The sequence below is a fragment of the Oenanthe melanoleuca genome, chromosome 5, assembly GCF_029582105.1.
Source record: "Oenanthe melanoleuca isolate GR-GAL-2019-014 chromosome 5, OMel1.0, whole genome shotgun sequence".
Classification (NCBI taxonomy): Eukaryota; Metazoa; Chordata; class Aves; order Passeriformes; family Muscicapidae; genus Oenanthe; species Oenanthe melanoleuca.
Genome location: NC_079339.1, coordinates 29,225,469 through 29,239,319, shown reverse-complemented (window position 1 = coordinate 29,239,319; position 13,851 = coordinate 29,225,469). Strand labels below are relative to the sequence as shown.

Genomic DNA, 13,851 nt, shown 5'->3' with positions numbered 1-13,851 from the left:
CAGTCTTGTCTGAAATCAGTGTCCACAGTGTTCTATCTGGGCTTAGATTTATGTTTAAGATAAGCCTGCTGCCATAAAAAGTATTCTGTGAATTGTAGCAATGTAGATGCAAAAGAAGAGAGGATTCAGGACATCTTCCACCAATTTTCCTGTTCAGGTTCAGGCAACATACCCCTGCTTGCAAGAGGTTATGCTCACGCGGATTTGTGACTGAGCCACATTTTACCACCTCTATGGAAGAGACAGCACGTTTTGGATAGCAGCATCCGTGTCACTCCCGAAAGCTCATATTTGGTTCTCCTAGGGACCAAAATCTCTGGGAAGTGTCCTGAATTTCCAGTAGCTGCTTACACCATTATCACAAAATTGATCACAGATGGTGCTTTTGATGCTGGCAAGTTGGAAAAAATAATCTCTTGGTTTATATCCTGAGCACATTTGATCTGGACTGACTGGATAGGATCGTGACAGCCCGTCATCTTCTCATTAGAACAGAAACATTTTCCTGACTGCAACAAACATTTGGGCAAGAATGAACACTTTCCTTTAAATAGCAAACTTCAGCCTTAAATAGTTACACTTTGCCCTTGCTGTTTGGCTCTGTTGCATACCAAAGACTTAGCTCTTAGCAACATGAAATCCCATCCTAATTAGCTGCCGTTTAACAATACCAAGCTTCTTCTATTCTGGAGCTAAAGAGGAGGGGAGCGTTTCATATCAAGCCCAATGCAGTTCAAGACTATTTCTGTGGAATTTTTTTTTTCCCAGGTGGAAAGTAGCCCTGTGTGTTAAACCTGAGCCACTCCATATGAGTAAAAGTGGCACTCAGGAAATTAAACCAAACAAAGCCTGGAGAATCACTTGTACAAAGCATCAAAATTCATGTACTTAACTACCAGATGACACACGCAGCTCTGCCCAGCATAAATGCCATTGACTAATGATGATAATTCAAACATGTGGGTTTACACCTGGTCCTTTTTTATGCTATTACAAATACTTTCCTCACCTTATAGTGTAGTCCCTGGATTCAAGTCTCTTTCCTGGAGCAGTCTCAGGATCATAGAACGACAAAGCAAAGTTATTTTCTTTTTCAGCCTTTCAAGAAAGCTTGTTACAATCTGTTTCACTTACTATCCTTGAAACTTTGACCTAATTTTCATCTCACAAACTTACTCTCAATGACAACATTATTCACAATAATGAAGACTGTATGATGACCTTAAATAGGTCTATTTCTTTGAATTCTAATATTTTGTGGTTATATAGAATTCTGTAATTTTCTGTACATTGTGGAGTTGTACAACCCATGTGTTCACATTCTTTAAAGAAATTCTTTTTATCTTTTGAAGTGAAAAAAAGAACTGTTCTTGAAATGGCTTTGGTGCTTATTTTAAAGGAAAACCTCCACTGTCATATGACACACTCCAACAACTGCAGGTAAGGATAAAGCAACCTTGGAAAAACCCTTTCCTAAAAAAGCTTTGAGATAAACCTAAGACTGCAAGTCTGAGTCACTGTAAATTGGATTTGGCTTGGTCCTGTAATATAATATCCAGCAAACGTCATTTTTCAGATCCTAGTGCCCCTAAAGCCTTGGACTCAGGGACTGAAATTTGTTGAGGTAATTCCAGCATATTTTTGTTTTTCAAAATCAATGGGTGCCCCTATGAAGTATACATCCACTAGTACATCCCTTGACCTCCTCCTCCATAGGGATGCTGAGAGCACTGCAGAATCATTATGTTTTCCTCAGATGACAGCTAAAAGACCATGTGCTTAGCCAGCTAAGGAGTTTGAATAAGGGCTAGTTGGTAAAGGTTGCTGCCAGATAAGATTGTTGGAAATTATTAAGTGTCATGGAGAAATCTGTATTAGCTCCTGTCAGTGACAGAATTTGCATTTGTAACTCAAGCTGGTAACACATGTTTTAAAAAATTACTATCTTTGGATACCTAGATATCAGCATGGACAAGAATCACACAGAACTGCTTAGACACTTAAAAAAATTTCTGCAGATAATTTTCTCTCCTATCATCCAGCAGGTGGGAGGAGATGAACACAAACAGTGAGCAATAGGGTTAACGGTTATAGTGTTCCCTGGGAATGCCTGATTTGCTTGTGCACAAGCCAAGGTGTATCCAGTTGCTCTAATTTTTATACAACTATCTGCCAGCCTCAGGGAACACAACAGCGCCATTTCTTACTCTCTTGGAAAGAAAGGAGTTTGAGATCACAGTGTTTGATATTCATGGGTCAGGACAAAGGGACAGGAAACCCAGCAGCGCCTACTGCACCTTGGGGTTGTCAGCTAGGGTTACAGGCCTGCTGTCAGCAGGTGGGGGCAGCTTGGATATTGACTTGTCTACCTGCATCTTTTCCCTGGTTGTGTGCACATCAGTTTTAGATGTTTCTAAGATTAACTCTAAACACAGCCTCTTGGGAATTCCAGAAAATTCCAGTGTTCTGCTATGCCAAAAAAGCCCTAAAAAAGATAATCAGCAGAAGTCTAGTGAAGTTCCTCTGCCACAAAGTGTTAATTTGACTGTTGAGATGCCCACCTGGTAATGAGCTTTGGTCTTTTTTTCTTATCCTGATCATGGAACAATGACAATAAGAATACAGAAACTGTAAAAATTGGGGTAAGGTTGTAGAGACCTGTTGAAGTGTAAGGGAAAAGCAAGGAACATCACAGTCTGACTATGGACGTGGGGTTTGTGATTTCCTAGTTTATCCAAGTTTTACTCATGGTGCACTGATGTTAGCAAATAAGTGATGTTAGCTAAATGTTCACAGAATTATGAGCCCATAAATGTTTTATAGTCAGTGCAATACACTTAGTAGTTTTGGCTCATGCATGGGATTATGCTAGAGAAAATTCTAATTTGGGGAAGATGTACTATTTCTTTGTCCTCTAGTCACATTAGGGGACTTGAGAAGAGCATCAATTGATGGTGATGAGATGAGCTCTGAGATGGGCTAATAAAGAACCCTTAATTGCTTGTATTAGGAGAGACATCCCTTAAGAAAAAAGCCTACTGAAAATGTAGCTGACTCCAAATGGATTTTATAAACTGATATCATCTTTGGCTGTGTTAAAGTATAATAGAATATTTCTCCTTAATAGCATGCCCAATGTTGCAACAAAATTTAAAATGACTTTGAACCAAAAAGCAACTATGAAATTTTTTTTCCTGAATAAGTGAAATTCAGTTCTGACATTTTTACTCTCAAATTCCCCTTCTATTAACTTGTATTTTAACTTTGGAAGGATATAAAAGAGGTCATTTAGCTTCCACTTGCAAAGACAACTATGAAAAAACTTTTGAAAGCATTTAGTGGCATAGGTGTGATAGAGGTCAAACTACAAAAGTGAGATTTACTTATAAATCACAGCCTAATTTGGGCTTCCTTCTGACTCTTATTTGACCAGTTTAGGATCTGTCTCATGTAGTTTGTCAGGATGCTATGAAACAGGATGTACCTACTTTGACCATCAGTCTGGGATTATTTTGCCTGACTTCAGCTACCCAGGAGTGAAGAAATGAGCCAGAACTACTCATCTGGCTTTGTCTATCATCAGTGAGGATAGCCTGCTTAGGATGGAGTGCATCATCATGCAGTAGTGTCCAGTTCTCACAACTGAATAAGCAGCAAATTGCAGCCGTACTGTTCAGACCTGGTTCAGTCCATAAAGAATCACAACTAATTGTGCAGATGACTTTTACAGCTGACCTCAAAGGTGCAGCAGGACCTTTGCTCACATGCAGCACACTTGATCTGGTTCTGTGCTTATATTTCTGAGGTCAATTTCTAATGACCAGCATCAGTTTTACTAATTATAACTGAGAGTTTTGCAGGATGACTGGGATTATTTGATATCTGGAACATAATTTCTGGTCTCTTCGGGAACAGAAAATTCTGCAGATCTCTTGACTGAATATTGTTAAGCAGGCATTCATAATCAATGTAAAATATTTGTAAATAATTGTAAGTTACAACATGACAGAAAATCTGATTTCTTTTGGACATATCATGAAGTAAACATTCTACAGTATTGTATATTTACTTAATGTCATTAAATTCTTTATGAAAAAATCTTTTTAATAACTTTCTAAAATGAAGATTTATTCTTTAGACAACATTATGGCCATCCCTATGCAATCTATGCTGGGGCAATACCTATTGATGGGAAGCTTTGCTGTGTAATATATAGATGAATATTTAATGAAGTAGTTATTTATTTAACATATCTGTAGAGAGACAGTCTTTTTCATCTGGCTCTTCTTAGTCATCAAAAAAGATTTGGGACCATTTAGCTCCCACCCTACCTGACCTGCTGACATTTGTTGGGCTCGTGTGTTTACCGTGAGACTGCTACCAGGACAGCGGCAAGATCTGAAAACAGAGGAAGGAAAGAGCTACTTTTTAAATAGTGCAGTAACCTCCCTGTGCATCACTTTAATATGTTCTTTATCATATGCATGTATATGGCAGCTGAAATACACGATGAGATTAGGTGGCTTCTTGTCCAGGCTTCTGGATATTCTTCAGTCCTGTGTGATGAACTTCAAACTTCTTTAGGCCTGAGGCTATCTGGTTGAATGGGAAGAATATTCCTATGTAATGCATTCTGAAAGTGACATATAAAAATAAGGTAACAGTTAAAGTATGAGAGTAAAGTAAGGTAACAGTAGCAAGTATGAGAAGGAGAGTGCAAAAAGAGGGTATGCTCTCTCTTAGGTACAACTTACCAGTATTTTGGAATTATTACTGGAATTATTTGGAATTATAACTCAGACCCGCAGGTGTTTTAATGCATAATGACTTAATGCACTAAATAATAACAAAACAAAAGATACCATTGTAGAAAAGTCTCTCAGAGACCACAAATCAGACTACAGAATAGGGCAAAACACATTAAAAGCTGACAAAGAGAAACTCAGACAGAAAAATACGGCAGATAACTGAAAGCTGTGTAAGAGTCATTGGATTTTAAAAAAGTCCCAATTTTGTAAGCATAATAGAGAACAATATTATTTAAAATGCCATCCTGGATCAATGTATGAAGTGAAGGCATAGTAAAAATAAAAAGCCTACAAAGCAAATAGATAAAATGGGAAATATTTTGTGATCAATATCAATTGGAAGTTGCATAATATAAAAATAGACAAAATGAAAAGTCAACAGAGGAAAATCATTGACTGGCAGGCCCTGAGACAATAAAATGAGTTAAGAGTATATTAAGAACAACAGAAGTCTTAACAAGGGTACACGCTGCTGCTCAATGCAGATGAAGAAATGATAAAGTTGCAGAAAAGGCAAATATTCCAGACATATCTCTGTTCTGCATTTGAAAAGAAGAAAGATGATGCACTTGTATCACATGAGCTGATGAAAAATTTTCCACGCTGTTAGTAACTAGGAGGAATGTAAAGTATGTACTGGAGGTAAATATTTTAAAATCAGCAGGTCTGGATGGCTTACATGGACACACTAATAGAGCTTATTTAACTGATCTCTAGACTGCTGATACTGCAGTTCATAAATCCTCTAACAGCAAGGAAGTAGCACAATACTAAAGGAGTGTCTATTCTATAGCAATATTTTTTAAAAAATGGCAAAGTCAATAATCACAGTAGATGTGCACTAGCAAGGCTAACAGTAGTTCGTGGAAAAAATATTAACTGATAGAGAATTCTTTGACAAAGAGTAAGAAAATCAAGAGATGTACTTTCCAGCATCATAATAATCTTGATTAAAAAGTAAATTAATAAAAAAAAATAGGCAGGAATAATAACCACATCTGCCATGAGCAAAAATGACTAGAGAGGCTCTCAGAGTTCTTTCTAGCCCTTAGCCCATAGAACCTTCTGTGTTCTATGAAGATATAACATGGTAACCAACAGAAAGTCCTGACTGGACAAGACTGAATACATGTATGGGTTATGAATCCTGCTGGATATTATTTCTTAAATTGCTTTGTCACTGAATCAGGACCAGGAGCAACACTGGATGATTCTCATTCTTTGAGAAATGCACAGGACACAGGATGGTTGAAGCACAGGGAAAACACTCCAGCCAAGTTTGTGTGCTGGACATAGTCAAAAATAAAGCCATGTCACCTGTGCTTTGCAACAGCCATGGAAGTAGTAGGATGAATTTTAGATTTGCTGCTATTCAGTGTTTCCATCGTTGCCCTAGAAGTAAATAGAAACTCACTGCTGACAAAATATGCACGTATTGGGAAGCCTGGTGGAATGGTAACAACGAGGGGAAAGCATTTATATTGAGCAGGAAGGATCACCTTCATGTTCAAGCAAAAAGCCTTTTACTACAGCCAAATGCAAAATTATGCATGTAGGAACCAGATAGGAGATTAGGATATGTCTAATCAGAAACTCTACCCTGGAAAAAACAGCACTCTGAAAAGGATCAGGATCATCAGAGTATGGAGCAGTTTCACTCCAGTGAGATACTGTGGCAAAAAGGATGAAATCAATCCTTGAATGCATAAACATGGGAATAGTGAGTACCAGTACCAGGTTGCTGCTCTTCCCTTTGTGTCACTCATTAGACTAATCATATGCAGGATATTTATTTTCAAAGGCTGCTGAAAAGCTGGGGAAGGTGCGAGGGGAGCTTGGTAATTATTCAGGATCTAAAGAAAATGCCTTATTGTAGAAACCTTGTAGTGCTCAACCTGTCTGACTTACTGAAAAGAAGATGACTTGATTTATGGCTTGATTAATGAATTGGTACTGTTTGAGGCATAAAAAACTAGCAGGAAAGGGCTCTGAGCAGACTAAGTTATACTGAGGACTGAGTGGAGAAACTATTAAGCCAGACAAATTCAAGTGAAGAATGAGACACAGAAAATGATTAACCACTAGAACAAGCTAAAGCAGTGAATTCTTCATCTCCTTATGTCTTCATCAAAATTAGACATTTTTTATTGGCCTACAGCCAACTGCAAATTGTCAAGAATGAGTTGTAGCTTTTAATACTGGAATATATCCATGAAAATTAACGGTCTATAATAGTTAAGAGGTCATTCTAGGTGACAGTAATCCCTGAGATCCATTACATTGTAGAAGAGATATATATTTATTTAATACTATAATTATGTCAAATAGCAGCAGATAAGCATGCAACTTTCTCTCTGTTTGGACCTTTAAGTGCTACAATTTAATGATGACAAGATGAATTTAGGTTGCCAAGATAACTGATGATGGAAACTGGAGGACTGTAAAAGTCCATTACTGATTTTCTCTCTTCAGATATTCCAGTATATGGTCCCTTTTTCAGGTGGATTAACATAATACAAAGGAAATACAATTTGACTTCCTTTCTCTTTCTTTGTTCCTCTGTATAGAAAAGTCCTTGGCTGTGACATGCACCTATGATAAGTAAGTAACCTGGCCTCATCTCAGATGTTTTTGTTATTCAAAAAGCTCCTGGCCTCTGGAATGTTCTTGGGCAGCTCATTGTGGATTTTTGAAATATGAAAGTAGAGAGCCAAATCATGACTTTTATCTCTGAATCATCTTATGTATTCCTTTGACACATCCACTCTCCACATAATTTCAAATCCCAGAAGAACACTTTTTCAGTTTCATTCCTATTATGTAATTTCTCTCAATTATCTTCATTTATCTTTGTTTTTATATTGTAACCCTTGTTTTTTCCATCACTTCCCCTTATCCATTCCCCTCTAATCTCTGGTTCATTATCACTACTTGACTGATGTTTGAGAAATGTATTGTAAGTGACTTGGAGCAGACACTTGTCATTTTACTGTTGATCAGAGCACTTTGCACATGTCGCATCATATAAATAAAAACTACTGTTCAAAAATATTTAGTGTCTCAGTTACATTTTGCAGTATAATATGTAACAGAGACACTTTATGAAAAAGAATTATTTATTATAATTATCTCATCTCTGGCACTGACATTCAAAAGCATTTTAGGTAAATCATGTGTGATCTCTCTTCTCTGTCTCAGTTCCTTAGCTAGCTCAGTTACAAGACCTATCAGTGAAGTGCTAGCATCAGGTTGTTTGCCATTCTAGAAACTCTTCAAATGTAACACCTCTTCATTTATCCTGTTTTCCATTGACTTGTCTGAAAGCCTTCTAGCAAAGGAAATGTGTTCCCTCTTTGACAGCTGGGAAAAGAGAAAAGCAGAGAGGTGAATTTGAGGGCATTGGGAAGGCCTGAAGCACATCTGTGAATACAACCCAAACTTGCAGTCTCCTGCCATTTTTAATGGGAAACACATCTCCCCAAAACAGATTATTGGATCAAGTTGGACTGGACACGTGCAGGTTTGTAAAGTGGTTTGCCTCTTCCCAAAACTATGTTAGCATTTTGCTGAACCTGGCAAATTAAGAGAAAACAGGGCTACTACCAAACCATTCAGGTTCTGTAATTTCCATGTATATGATATTTGCTTTGCTTCTGCCCTTGAATCTAGAATAGAAACCATGAAGGATTCTTTTTACTTATTGTCATTAGAAATTCAAGAAAATACAGGCTAACTTAGTCAGACATCAATCACACCTCAGGTAAATCTTGTCAGGCTGCTCTGTTCCAAAGGACCTGTCTGGCATCTAATCCACATGAAGGCAAAGGTGGCAGAAGGTAGTGGAGGACACTAGTTCTCTGCTGAGAAATTTTTCTGTCAGTTCCAAGAGGTGATCCCTGAACATCCCAGAGGAAACTCACAAACTTTGACAGTCTCTACCAAATAATGTGTTACTAACATCCTTTCCCATGGATACCTTGAATAGAAACACCCATGGAGAGAGCCTTCCTAAACAGGGAAATGCTTTGCTGCATGGCACTTCACATCTCTTAGGAGTAAAAATTTCCTATTTGCAGTTTAGTTTCAGAGCCAAGCTCTTACCAAGACAAAAGGTATGGCAAGCATCTATTACAGAAAAATGCTTTGAAAGAAAGAAAAGGTGATACTAATGTAAACTTTACTATTATGATCTACATCTAAAGGAAAGAAAATGTTCTGAGTAAGGAAATTATTTCAGCAGTCCCAGAAAGAAAGCCTGGAGCTTTCAAAACCATCTCTGGCTTCCTTAGGGATTGCTGTCTAGCCTTCAATGTTTTGGTGATGATCCCAAGGACTGCACCTTACTACAGAGATTGGCGCAGGCACCATTAGAAGAAAAAATGTTTAAGTGGCTTCAATTTTTTTGCACAGATAAGTTAAGAAACTTCATGGACTCAACTTCTGCCTCTATCCCTTTGTAAATCAAGTACTTTCTCAGGAGTGATGAATATGGGGCTAGTGTCTGAGCCATAGAAATACCCAAGTGCTGACATAAGGAAAAGAAACAGAGAAGCCATCACTCTAGGGAGTCTCCTCCAGCTTGGAGGAACCATGTTTGAAAATTTCCTTTATGTTTTCTTCAAAAAATCTCAGTAAATCCATGGCTTGTATTTTTTCTACCTGCACCATAAGGAAAAAGAGACAAAGAATGCAATTTCCATGGTATTGCACGAAGAGTTATGCAAGCTGATCTGAGATGGTACATAACTCATGGTATTCTTCAAAATCCACTTCCTGCTTCAGTGTTATTTGAATAACATTTATCACCACAGTGGCTGGGGCCCTTTCAGGAAAAAAAAAAATTAGTTCCTTCTTTAATTTCCTTTCAAGCCTAAAGGTTACTCTTTGTTACTCTTTGTTCCTCAGTCAGAAAAGCCCATGTTTTAGATGTACATCCATGGGGGATTATTAAATGAACACAGAGCATTTATTCTTTATTCTATACATACAGGGAGATGAAATTCCCAATTGTGGGACCTTCTCAGGCAAAAAGGAGAGAAAAAGCCAAACATCCCCAGGGAGGGAAAAATGCTGACTCCATCTTGATAGGTTTTATACAATTGTGATGAAATTTTTCAGGATAGGTGTTTCCTTCAAAGCACTGGCTGGGCTGTGTAAAGAATTAGGAGTGTTATAAGGTGAGATTTTAATTTCATTTGCTGCAGACACCATTAGCATGTAGAAAATTAATCAAGAAATTAGGCTAAGGATGACTTAATAAGCCCGGAAAATATGGATCCCATTCCTCTTTAGTTCCTAAGCAATGTCAGAAAACCCACTTGGACTAAACCAGTAAGACTAATTTCCAGTTCTCTTTTTCAACACCAGGACTGGATTTACAGTAGGGATGAGCATCCACTGGATTAAACTGGAATTTAAATACAAGGAGCCATATAAAACTAAATTCTCTGGGGAAAGAGAGATGCTATGAATCTCAAATTTAGGATTCTTTTTAACTGAAACATGTCTGAATATCAAAGCCCAGTCTGCAAAACAAGATCTTATCTCACTAGGAAAGACTACAGTGGCAGTGATATTTGTGATGTACTCAGATACCAGTGTAATGACCACATTAAAGTGTTCCTGAAGACATAAATAATTCTTTTTTTTTTTTTTCCTTTTCTTTCAGTGTAACAATGCACCACAAATAAAACACAAATTACAGTGAGGGATCAAGCTCTGTCTGTCACAGAATGGATGAGTGAGGAAGCAGCTTGGGTATTGTTGCACTGCACTCCTTACCACATCCAGATACAGGAGTATAGCAGCAAACAAATATGATTATGCCTCTTTCCAAGATGTTTCCATACAGCCAGGTGTTATGCTGGACCCAAATGAGGAAACCCTTCCAGAACCAGACAGGTTGGTGCAGAAACATCTGAACTGGTTTTGGGAACACATATTGGGTCAGGTATTATATATGATCTTTGCTATTTCAGAAAAAAGGCAATGAAGGGATTGTGAGACAATTAGTAAGATCAGCTGCATTCCCTGTGCCTGTTTACAAGTGGCTGCAGAGAGACTAGAGAACCCTCATGTCACCACAAACTCTTTTCACCTTGGACCCAGCTTCCTGCGCACAAGGCTGGATGCTCTGCAGAGAATGGTGCTTGCTCCCAGCACCAGGCCTTGGAGAGCTCAAGCTTCATTGTGAATGCCTAACAAAAGGGCAGTTCTAGAAATTGTCTTGTCTTTTTCTCTCTAGACCAGCTAATGCAGCTGGAAAGCTGAACAAGCTCTCAGGTGTACAGCACCACCATCAGGTGCTTGCTCATTCCTCCCTCCTGTCCCCTCATCACAGTACAGTGTCTTTATTCCCCTCACCCTGCTTCATTGCCTCCTCCTTCCTTCTCATTCTGGGAGCCCTCTCCTTTATCCTTACCTCCTCCTTCCTCTCTCTGCATGATGTGACTAGACAGGAGAATACAGATTTATGTATTCCCTACACGTGCTTCTCATTTTTTCCGATCCAACTTTGGCTGTTGATTTCTCCTTCTCGTAGGTGAGTATCTCTCAGCTCTCTTCTTCCTTTCTCTTTGACCTTTCCTCTGCTCCTTCTAAGGCATTCTCTTCTCTCATGCTGTGAAACATTCATGCTGTCTCATACTGGGCAATGATCTCTCTCACGTTTTCTTGACTATATCTCTAGCATGGTCCTCAGTGCTTTCTAAAGAATCCTGTTTCACAATAAATGCATAAGCACTGCTTCAGGCTGCTGTCTTCTCCAACTGCCTAATTGGATACGGTATTTTAAAGGTGCTTCTTAGAACATCAAAGATTGCCTTAGCTATTTTACCCTTTTACTTCTCAGCTCTGTTGAAATTTATACAAAGCAATTGTGGGCTTCTTCATTCAGCTTGAGGTCACCAGCACACGCAGCGCTGCCCTAGCTTGCACAGCTCGGTTGCTGAGGGACGGCTAGCTATGCATTATTCTCCATTTCCCCTTTAAAACGTTCCATCTTTCTGCATCTCCAGCTCTCTCAGTGAGATTGTGCAATCAGGTGACTCGGTGACAGGCTGGTTTGCTGCATTGTGGCATCCTCGGAGCAGCGACAGAGGTTTGTACACAGAGCTCCCCGGGCACTCCGGGTTTAGGCAGAGCTGTCTGTGCACGGCGCCTTTGGTGTGTGCAGCGTCTGCTGGCCCTGCAGGGCTGGCGCTGAACGAGCAGCCTCTCCAGAGAACACCTGCCTTTAACAGAGTCACTGCTGCCAGACATCTTGAGAATCCTTCATTATAACTGCTTCGGGACCTGCACAGATCCGATGTTGCCTCATTATTATTGGGACTACTTATCATTAAAACCAGGAATGCTGAGTCATTAAACAGAGGTCATAAAAGCATCCTTATTTTGCTAAAAGCATTAGCTCATCATTTCTGGTACTACAGAAGGCAGGAGAAAACAGGAATCCTTGTGCCTTTGAGAAAGAAAATGTGTACTGCATCAGAGGCTGGGGAAGATCAGACAAGAGCCCTAAGTCAGTAACCCATTAGGAAAAGCAGAGTGCTGGTTAAAGACAGGTCTCTGGGCTCAAGATCAATTGCCGTTTCCACGTTTGTGTCACTTCAGGTTACTATTTTATCCCAGAATATGCTAATGTCTCTCTCTGGAAAGGGACAGAACTAAAAACCTTGCCCACTTTTGTCTGAAGACTATAAAGCATTTCAGAGGCACCAGTCAGCTACACCTAACTGCAGGGAGCTGCTGTTACCTCCATTATTTCAGAAGGAAGCCAGAGGTACGGAGGGGGCATTTGTTTGCTTGTAAGCCCTGATTCAGGACTGCACTTTCCTGATTTCTCATGGCATTTTTTTTTTCCTGTGTTCTTGTGCTGCCAAAGAGTTAACATGGCCAGAGAATGGATTTTAATTTATTTTTACTGTCTATGCTTCAAATTTTTTTTTTTTACTATTCTTCCTCCGGCAGTTTTCTGAATCTGGAGAGATCCTTTTGGGTGGAAAACTACATTTTTCAGAGATTATATTTCCCTATTTTGATAACTGAAGCTGCAGACAAATACTTCCTTTGATAGCTGTGTTTGATTTCCTGCACTGCAGGGATGTCCTGTCAGCGTCCAGATCCAACAACAGGCGCATGGGGGTTGCATCCCTCAGCTGATGGGGTGTGTGTGTGTTTATATGTTTTTGTTACGGGTTTCTTTGGAAGAGTAAATATGAAGAACCCGTACTGCAGGCTCAGCAGCCAAGGCGCACTGTGCCACATCGTGTTCCCGGCCGGAGCCAACACTCCAGGGGTTTGGGTAGGGCAGGCTCTCACCTGAGCACACACGGGCCCGCACCGGCAGGGTCCGGCTCTCGGGAGAGGCAGGTCCCTGCCCTGGGCTCCCCGCCGCCTTCAGGCTCCGTGCCCCGCGGTGGCCCCGGGAGGGCTGGCCGGGCCGGCCCCCCTGCCCGCGGGCCGGGGAAGCAGCGGCAGGCCGGCGGCAGGACGCGGGGCCGGCGCCGCGGGGCGGGGGAGGCAGTGCGAGGCAGTGCGGAAAGAGTTAAGGGAAGGTGGCGGGGCAGGCTGGCTGTCGGGAGCGAGCATGTGCAGATTGAAACCGCATCCATACTACGGGCGAGTGTCACTGGCACACTTCACCTCCCGCCGGCCGCGGGGCACCCATGGACACCGGTGAGGACGCGAGCGCGGCCGGGCGGGGGGGCCGAGCGGCGGCGCCGGGAGCCGCCCGCGGCCGCTGCCCTCACGGCCGCCGCGCCGGGGGTGCGCGCGGCCCGCGGGGCCTCTCCGCAGCCGAGCGGCGCGGGGGATGCGCTGCCCGGGGCGGAGGGCGGGGATGGCGCCCTTGGTTTCGCTTTTTCTGGCGGCGGGAGGGCCGTGCCGCCCCGCCGGGCGGCAGCCGGCCGGAGCGAGACAAAGGCGGGCGGCCGAGCGAGCGGCGGCTTCCCCGGCAGCGGCGGGCCCCGCGGGGACACCGGCAGCGGCGTGTCGCCCCCTCCCGGGGAGCGGCGCAGGCCGGACCCGCCGCTCCGCGGGGCGG

General features: G+C 41.4%; 1 long non-coding RNA gene across 1 annotated transcript; it reads right to left on the bottom strand.

Moving 5' to 3' along the window:
- Positions 1–4,223: 4,223 nt before the first annotated feature.
- On the bottom strand, positions 4,224–13,198 carry LOC130253774 (uncharacterized). Its single transcript, XR_008840611.1, has 3 exons — positions 13,128–13,198; positions 11,230–12,267; positions 4,224–4,596 (listed from the first exon to the last, which is right to left on the bottom strand). It is a non-coding gene; the product is annotated as an uncharacterized LOC130253774 (long non-coding RNA).
- Positions 13,199–13,851: the final 653 nt, after the last annotated feature.